At 31.7% G+C, this 10000-nt stretch overlaps 1 long non-coding RNA gene across 2 annotated transcripts in view; it reads right to left on the bottom strand.

Annotated features, from left to right (window-relative positions):
* The window catches only part of LOC136842646 (uncharacterized), a 291067-nt gene that overhangs the window by 146802 nt on the left and 134265 nt on the right, over window positions 1-10000 (bottom strand). The window contains exon 3 of one of the 2 annotated variants that reach the window (XR_010854294.1): window positions 2457-3329. The exons of the other annotated variant lie outside the window; for it this stretch is intronic. This is a non-coding gene — a long non-coding RNA (uncharacterized lncRNA). Of the gene's footprint in view, window positions 1-2456; window positions 3330-10000 lie in introns of those variants that run through there. 2 annotated transcript variants of the gene reach the window in all.

The following is a 10000-nucleotide window of genomic DNA, read 5'->3' on the forward strand; positions in this document are numbered from 1 at the left end:
TCCCAAATCAAAGGGGGCGAAGAGGAGAAGGACATTCATGTTGATATCATGACTATTAAAGTTGCCGACGTTCCTGGACCACAAGTCCCATTTTCAAGGTTAAAAAGACAAACAAATTTACAATCATTAAAATGACTCTGGCAAGAACGAAAATAAAAAATTACACTTGTTATAAAATGATTAAAAACAAGCATTGAAATACAGAACAGAAGACACACCTATATTTCAAGAAGAAAGACAGTCGACTGACAACGAAGGGCAAGTTGGCAACTTGGGGTTCCAGGAACACTCACGATTGGTCTAGAGGCGTGGCGGAGAACTGGGAATTTAACTGCGGAACAATCTGCTTAATAAATAATGATTCCAGAACCGTCAGAAGTTGGTCATTCGAGGCTCTACCCAATGTTTCAAAATCATCATAATTTATTTTATGTTTACATTTAAGAATATGGTCTCGTATGCTAAAGAATTCAGGGTTCAATAGTTTAACCCCTGTTCTTTAGCTAACACCACGATGAGAATCTATTCTCACCTTCAGCAACCTCCGTGCGCAACAGTTATATGTCCCCATGTCACATCTAGGGCAAGTGAATTTCTATATTACGCCAGAGGTCATTAGTGGGTTTAGCTTTTCCTTGTATTTTAAACAGAGAGCCAATCGTTAAAGGGTTTCTTGGTATTAACTTTCAATTAATAGCTGGAACATGGCGATTGATGATTTTGTATCATTCTTCATAAAGAGACTTTTTATGTATTAGTGGAAGGCTGGCAAAAAGTGGTGGTTTTGGAACAATAGGTTGTCACTCAACTGTCTTTCTTCTTGAAATATAGGTGTGCCTCCTATTCTGAATTTCAATGCTTGTATTTAATAATTTTATAACAATTGTAATTTTTAACTTTCGTTCTTGTCTGAGTCATTTTAATGACTGTAATTTGTTTGTCTTTTTAGCCTTGAAAATGGGACTTGTGGTCCAGGAACGTCGGCAATTTTAATAAAGTCATGATGTCAACATGCCTGTCCCTCTCCCTCTAAGGATATATATATGTTATATATAAATCCATATTTATATATATAAATATATATATATATATACACATATATATATATATATAACATACATATATATATATATATATATATATATATATATATATATATATATATATATATATATATATATATATATATATATATATATATATATATATATATATATATATATATATATATGTGTGTGTATGTATAATATACATACATACATATATGTGTGTGTGTTTGTGTTGTATTAATAAACATCAACATTAAACTTTGTCATCCACTAACAAAAATGATTGTGAAAAATAAATAATAAGCATTTAAATGAAATAGGTAACATATCAAGTGACTAATTTCACATTAATAGACTTGTTGTTGACGTAAAGCTCTATGTAACAAATGGATTTAACACAAGGGTAGTTTGCCATCTAGGGGATACATATAATCCTTCATGATACTTTTACAGCTTGTCTCATATTCCATGATCCCTGTTAGAGATTTTTATGTTCTAGTTCAGCTTCATGAAGGATTCCAATTCGAACCGAGGAAGGTGACGCTCTGAATATTATTAATGATGCTTTTGGTGAGTAGATAAATAATTCCAACAAGATTAATTCTCTGTCGTGCTTTTTGTTTTTGTTTTAGTTTCTCAGCAGGGGGCAATGAAACATTAAAATAGTTTAGCCTTTTACTTTGCTCTTCTTTCGTTCTCATTAATAAAATATAAATATGAGCACCCAAAAGAAATTGTGTAAAATTGTTAAATTTTATTGTTTATTCTTTTTAGAGAACGTACAGTCTATCAATATCATATTTATTGACTGCCTAGCTTTTTCTAAAGATCGTCTTTACGTTAGCGAACATGAACATTTATTAACGTCAAATTCGCCGGCTATGAAGATTATCAGATTATCAGTTTTCTTTCTGCTTTGACGGTAATGAGCTTCTACCTTCCTTGCTGGAGGAGGAGACTGATCTCTCTTGTGTATCTAATTAGCGTACCTTTTTGCAAGTTTAACATATCCTTACAATTTCAAATTATATCACTGTTCATATTATATATATATATATATATATATATATATATATATATATATATATATATATATATATATATATATATATATATATATATATATATATATATATATATATATTATTATTCAGTTAATAGTTCCACCTTGGAAAATGAAAGTGTTTTTGTGAGAACAAACCGAACAGTTTCTTCCTCCAATGAACCTCTTCTTGGAGCGTTTATTAAGGAAAGAAAAAAAGTTTACAATGAATGTAGCCAAGAAAGGCCTAAAGTCTTAAACATATGAAATACCGTTACCAGACTCTAGCAGTTTGGACTAAAAACATTCAAAAGCAAAATAATACAATGAAGCAGGAATAGTAGTTGAACAAATGAAAAATACCAAAATATCAAATGATGTAATATGTCCATTTGAAACCGCATAATACTAAGTACATATTAACAAACGTATATTATATGATAGTTAATGACAACATTATCCAATTTGTACTGACGTCTCATGACATGTAAAATAAAAGGAACTAACTTATATAAACCAGATGAGAAATTAAATTTTTTCCTTTGCTGTGAGCAATAAAACTTGTGCTGTTAAATGAAATCTTTGACCCGAGCCAGTCAGTTGGTAAAGTACACATACTACTGTGAACACATAAAGCATTACTTGTATTATTTGTTCTTATATTATATTTATGATTTAAAATGCGTTTTTCGAGTGCCTTCCCAGATTGTCCTATATAAAAACTACTACAAGGAGTTCCTTCGGATGCGTGTTGAAAACTAAAGTTTTTGTGCTATTCACCCAAGTATTCCACGAGTAATGGCTTCCTGAATATGGTCCCCCTCTTTCTGATGTTACCATCGCTCTTTGTATCCAGCACTACCTATATTTTCCTATCATTCTGCCTCCCTTTCTGAACGTCAACCGTAGCTTATTAGTTCTCTTATCTAGCCTTCCCTTCATTTACAGCATTTACTCTCTTTACCTAAATGAATCAACTACATCATTTCTCTCTTCCAGTAACATCTTACAGCTTCGTCAGCGACTGCCCCATGTTTGTGACTGTATTACAGTACCTCAGTTGTTACCTTATCAGCAGCATCGTTACCCTTCTTATGTCCTTAATATTCACGCATGCATATTTCATCTTGGAGATTCTTTTCTCTTCAATTTCAACTACAGGTCAAACTATGAATTCCATCGACACAGGACGGCAATAGCTTGTAACATCATACATTACCTCCCAGAAATTGTTCATTCTGGAAAAAAAAAAAACAATAATATACCTGCTATCAAGTATTTGCCCTGCTTATACCTTAAAATTTTATCATACCTCTCTTTCTCTTCATTCTTTGTCGGAAACTAACCTATTCATCATGCAGTGCACTACAACACACACACAAACACACACATCAACAATCCTCTCTGCCTCATTCTTTTATATATATATATATATATATATATATATATATATATATATATATATATATATATATATATATATATATATATATATACATACATACATACATACATACATACATACATACATACATACATACATACATACATATATATGTATGTATAATGTATATATATATATATATATATATATATATATATATACAGTATGTATGTATATATATATATATATATATATATATATATATATATATATATATATATATATATATATATATATATATATATACATATACTGTATATTATATTTTACTGTATATATGACATTAGAAAATATGTTTAATTAAAAGAATTATTCATAAAATGTGTGTAACAAAACTCAACAACTGCATATTAAAACTGCAACGAAATGAGCTCCATTCCTCTTCCCCTTACCCTCTCTCGGCTTATAAATAGATCTGCATTACTGTACAAGTTGCACACATTACAAAGATGTTTAGAACTTACGGAATTCGGGATTTCAGGAAGATGAGGATATGAAATATTTTTACATAAAATGACTATATTTCAGAGAGAGACAGTTAAGGATTTTGCTGTTACTGGCCATAAACATAGCTGATTAACCAGAATCCCCGAAAACACCCGGCAAAAGAGGCGAAATATTGTAAATTTTTCTGAGCATTTGGAAATCCATGTATGGATAACAATGAATTACGTAACTTTACATGTAAATAAGGGAAAACCAAAACAGTTGGTGAAAGAAATAGGTTACATTTTTCATCACAAACAATTAGAAATTTAGCTTTTCACAGTAGCTAAAATGAACCCTTTATCCTCATAAAAAAATGAATTTCTCCTGAGTCTTCCTGTGTTTCTTCCGAAGCTCTACAAAGACATGATTTTTTGTTTACGGAAATTCCAAGAAAACTGACGATGACTTGTTTAGATACCAAAACAATTTGCAATTGTATAGTACAACTCATGAGACACTATAAGAAAACTAATTTTCTTGATGTACACATTCCATTGACTAAAATAATTGCTGAGCCACAGCCACCATGACAAGTACAGTGTATGTGTAAATATTTCAGTCTTTCTAATATGACGTTATTGAAGGAAAATACTCACAGTAAATTGGTTAAAACTGAGAATTTCATGACATATGCTCATTTTATGTAAATAAATTATGACGGATGAATAATTATGAAAAATAATGGTGAAATCTCCTGAAGTATAATGGATAAACAATACTTTCTGAGGTTGTTTGATTGTTTAAACATATTGTGAACCTGGTTCCAGATACCAAACCAGGCTTTAACGACCTTTTGCCTTAATATTAAAAAATGCACCTGGGATTAATTAGCCTCTGTCAACTGAGATCTGAATCCTTTCTGGTAATGAATAATGTGCAAGCACTAAGTAAATACACATCAGTTGTTGTTTTATGATAAAATATAGGAAAGGTGTTTCGATGCAAGCTTCTCTTTTATACTATATTTTAAGTTGTGAATTGCAAAAAGTTCTTGGGATTCGTTGAGGGAACGCCACAAAATAATTATATAATTCCTGTTACTGACCTTCATTCACAAGATGTACGACACGACATCAGTCTAAATATAAAGTTTTTTTATGGGGACAGGGTGAGGGGTGGGGGTGTGTGTTGGTGAATCAGTTCATGAACTTTTAATTATAGAATCAGCTATGACAAAAATATGCCACATTTTGGAGAGTCTTTTCTCCTTAACAAGATACATGTACACAAAACTATTCACACACTATCTTTCGGACACTGCTGGTCTTGTGCCAGTATCTAGATAATTGCCAATTGTCTGCAATCAGAGTAATGGTCTGGCATGTTTAGATTTCTAGACAGAGATCTGACTAACGAATTTTCTTGGAATCTGTGAGAAGGTTGTTTGCGTGTCCATGACCAATGCATTTAATTTTCGTAACTATGAAGTAACCAGATCCAACTGGGTAATTTAACCATTGCTCACAAATGTACATATTTATTCCTACCTGAATTGCATTTCTTTTGTATCTTAATTAACGTATGCGCTATATTACCATGGGGATTTTATTTTTTCACTTTTACTTAATTTCTTCATTTCTCCTAGCGATGGTATACTGATTCCTGCATTTTTTTATTTTTAACATCATCACTATTTCATGAAATTCCAAAACATTAGCACAGGTCCGCCATCCACTGTCAGAAACAACCGCCATATCTCGCACGCCAACACGGCCCCCTTCCAGACAATAATATCCATCCTAGCATCTTTATCAAATTCACCAGGGATCCTTCCTGTGCTCTGGTTCCCCTCCTGTGGGGGGGATGGGGTTATAGGGAACGAAAGTTAACGGCAATTACCCTTTGCAAATGTCAGGATGAAAACACGAGCGCCAGACGCCACCAGTAAGTCTTTTGTTTCATCCTGCTCGCAATGGCTTCCCCCACAATGGCAACTCTGCCATAATCTTTAAATCCCCGTCTGTATCCCTCGAGTCTTTTTATGCATATTTTTCTTTGACTTTTCTGATGATTTCATTTTTCTCTCCTCACTCATGTCGTTTTTATTCCATTTCTACGTCATTTATTATCTTTGCTCTGGATAAAAAAAATTATGGTATTCTTTACACACATACATACATACATATATATTTATATAAACATAAAGTATAGATGAAATCTTCTTAGAAACACTTTCATATATATATATATATATATATATATATATATATATATATATATATATATATATATATATATATATATATATATATATACATATATATATATATATATATATATATATATATATATATATACATATATATATATATATATATATATATATATATATATATAATATATACAGTATATACAGTATATATATATATATATATATATATATATATATATATATATATATATATATATATATATATATATATATATATATATATATATATATATATATATATATATAATATATACTATATATATATATATATATATATATATATATATATATATATATATATATATATATATATATATATATATAATATATATGAAAGTGTTTCTAAGAAGATTTTATCTATACTAGTTGCCGACGGGATTCTGAATGACATCCTTGTCCGAGAACCTAAATAATAAATGAACTGCAAGAATTATAGGTCGAGCAAACTCTTCCCCCAATATATCATTTTTTATTGATAACACTTCCTCCCCTGACATTCTGTTAGCTTTAACTATTTCTTGTATATTTTTCCCCTTTAAGTCTCCCTCTTCCTTGGTTCACGGTACATTTAATGTATTTCTCTTCTTACTTAAACGTTTCCATCGTTTATTCAAGACTTTTCACTTCCGTGTAGATCTCTAATATGTCATTAATCATTAACTACCTTTGACTGACGGAATTTTTATACATCACAATATCCGCTTTCCTTGAATTCTGACATATGAGTAAACACTTTTTCATCTGATGTCTTATAGTCCCTCACGGCTTATTCCCTATATAACTGGACAAGAATTGTATTAATAAGTCCCCTAGTGTGTATTTTTTAACAATTATAATGAAATTGGTTTTGTTAATCATAAAATAAACTCTGTATACAACATATCGATTGCCATGAGACCCCTCCCGTTTGTGTTCATTGTTACAGACACAATCATTCCCCCGAAGATAGGCAGCGGTCCTAAACATTATTTTTATTACTTCATAAATGCGGAAGAGGAAAAAGGATATTTTTAGTAAATATTCATCATCATAATTTCTCTTGTTTCTATACTGTCTCCCAGAAAAATATAATTTGCGATAAGAAGGTTTACGATCACCTTTTCAAAACCAAACATAACGTGGCATATATAATTTCAAGCAATACTGGCACTAATTTTTTCCTACCTGATTAGACAGTTTTCTATAATAGTCCGTGAAAGTAATGTTAGCAACATGAAGCATATATATATATATATATATATATATATATATATATATATATATATATATATATATATATATATATATATATATATATATATATATATATATATATATATATATATATATATATATATATATATATATATATATGTGTGTGTGTGTGTGTGTGTGTGTGTGTGTGTGTGTGTGTGTGTGTCATTGATTCCAACATCTTTTTTTTTTGACAGAGGAAACGCAAGACTGATTATGTTTGCAGTAGAATTATACTGATAAATCTGAGTGTTTCGGTGACTTAAATCCCAATTCATGAGAAGTGCTTCTTCGTTATCTCAAATCCCTATAAAATAATCAACAAAATATGAATTCTTGACCATCGCGATTGACTTTTAAATGTTTGATATTTCCAGAGAGGTTTGCATATTGGATTAAGACAAATTCCCAGCCGACACTCTTGATATTACATGTGCTGCATTGTAAAAGTTATAGATAATTCCCACATTACAATATTGCAGAACGAAAGATGTCGATTTTAAAGGTTTAAAAGTCGCACAAAGTGGTAGAGGTAAGGGAAAGGTTTTTGTTACGCAGCACAATGGGAGTGAAAGCAAGCGTTCACGCTTATGATTAGAGGCCAAGCCTGGCTTCCACCTGCGCTAGGATCAGGAAGAACCAGGCAGATGATGCTGATAACCCTAAGGTAGATCCGTCAAGCGACTCAAAACTTCCATTCTCAGATCACAATGAAGTCGACCCAGCCATTAGCGGTACTTTAACCCGGGCCACCCATACTTTCAATTATAGACGATACCAGCTGAACTAGAACGAAAGCGAACACATGCTTGGAAAAAGCTACTGAACCACTAACAAAACAAACTCATTTCTCATATGTTTCTTACGTATATATACAAACCAAAATTACCCTCATTCTACTGCATCTGAAATTCAACAGAAATCTCAAATAACTAAAAGTAATATAAGAATGAATACACGTTGCCTTATTCTTCTCCTACTGAAAAACTTCCTAGATATATTTTATTCCGAAAATTTTAGCATTCCTCTGGTTTTAGAAAGCTGGTGAACTCGCTCCTATGAAATGACTGAATTTCGAAACTGCGTAATTTTTACCAGATAATGTCTTTATTTTCTGTTATCTTAAAACTAAAACTTTCAAGAATTCATTTTCGTTTAGATGTTCAATACATTCCTATTTTCAAAACACTATTCAATGATTTCCAAGAAAATAATGGCAAGAAATAAATGCGGTTTGTTGCTCATGATTCAAACACAGACAAAGACAAAATTAAACACGTTAATGTTGATCGTTCTTCGCTAATCACCAGACAATCATGGTAGATCGCATGTTAATTACGCCTTTAATATGGCTGTTTTCAGATCCAATATTTTCCTCACAGCTGCCTTGCATAACTACTCTACTGGGTTTCAGGCACTGTTAAGATCAACACCAAGTTCTGTAATAAAAAACAAGGAAAATGGGTTTTCTACAAGGTAAGGGATTCAGCACTGCCATCATCCATTCTCTTTTATCCGGATTTAGTGTGTACATGAACATATTAAGCCAGTCTCTCTCTCTCTCTCTCTCCCTCTCTCTCTCTCTCTCTCTCTCTCTCTGACTATGTTCTACTTTTTTTAAACTAACCCTTTAAATTCATTTAAGGTACATGACCTTCGTGTTATTTTTTTTAAATAAGCTTCAAGGCATCATCTATATAGAAATTATTTCATTATTGGAAACTAGGACAAGACTGCTCACAATGACATTTCCTCTCTCTCTTCTTATTTCTTTTTATTTTCCCTTTCCGAAATAAAACAATTAAGTCCGCTGACGTTAGGGAGAGATTCTTTCTCATCTGTTGTTGTCGACAAGGAGTAAAATGCCCTTCGCCGCATCTCAGACAGACGGGAAAAATCACGCGAAAGAAATGTTTGAGACGTGAACCCTCCAAGGGCTGAATCCCCCGAGAATGTGCCTCGTGCACTGAGCCTGATTTGGAAGCAAAGCTTTCAACTAGATACTTATAATGTTCTTGCACAGAGAGTACGAATGTTCTTTCTGTGGTAGTTTGTGTTACCTTCAATATACGTCGAAGTGGAGTTCTAATAATGGGAAATTTTAGGGGAGATCTCGGGACTTTGAAATAAAAAATATACATTTAGTGGATGTTAAGAACACATCCACGTATGAAAAAAATATTTTCATACGCAACCACACACCTACACACACACACACACATACGCACATGTGAACACACACACACACACCAGTGAGGGCACATCTAGAGTTTGAGCACCCTGAATAAAATCTTTTTAATGATCCTTATGATGGTAATCAAATCACGCATTTCAATTATATTTCTAACAATTTTTTTCAAGAAATAAGTTACAATTTCCCCTTATCTCTGGCACAATCAAAATCGAATTTAATTCAATGAAAAATCCACAGGAATGGCTAAAACCTTGATGAGGCTATTTTAATGATAATTACGTTATGTAGCCGTTGTCCTTTATAGCAAAATGAGTGTAATTTGTTATAGGCAAGTGAA

Source organism: Macrobrachium rosenbergii, chromosome 10 (assembly GCF_040412425.1).
Source record: "Macrobrachium rosenbergii isolate ZJJX-2024 chromosome 10, ASM4041242v1, whole genome shotgun sequence".
In the NCBI taxonomy this organism is placed as follows: domain Eukaryota; kingdom Metazoa; phylum Arthropoda; class Malacostraca; order Decapoda; family Palaemonidae; genus Macrobrachium; species Macrobrachium rosenbergii.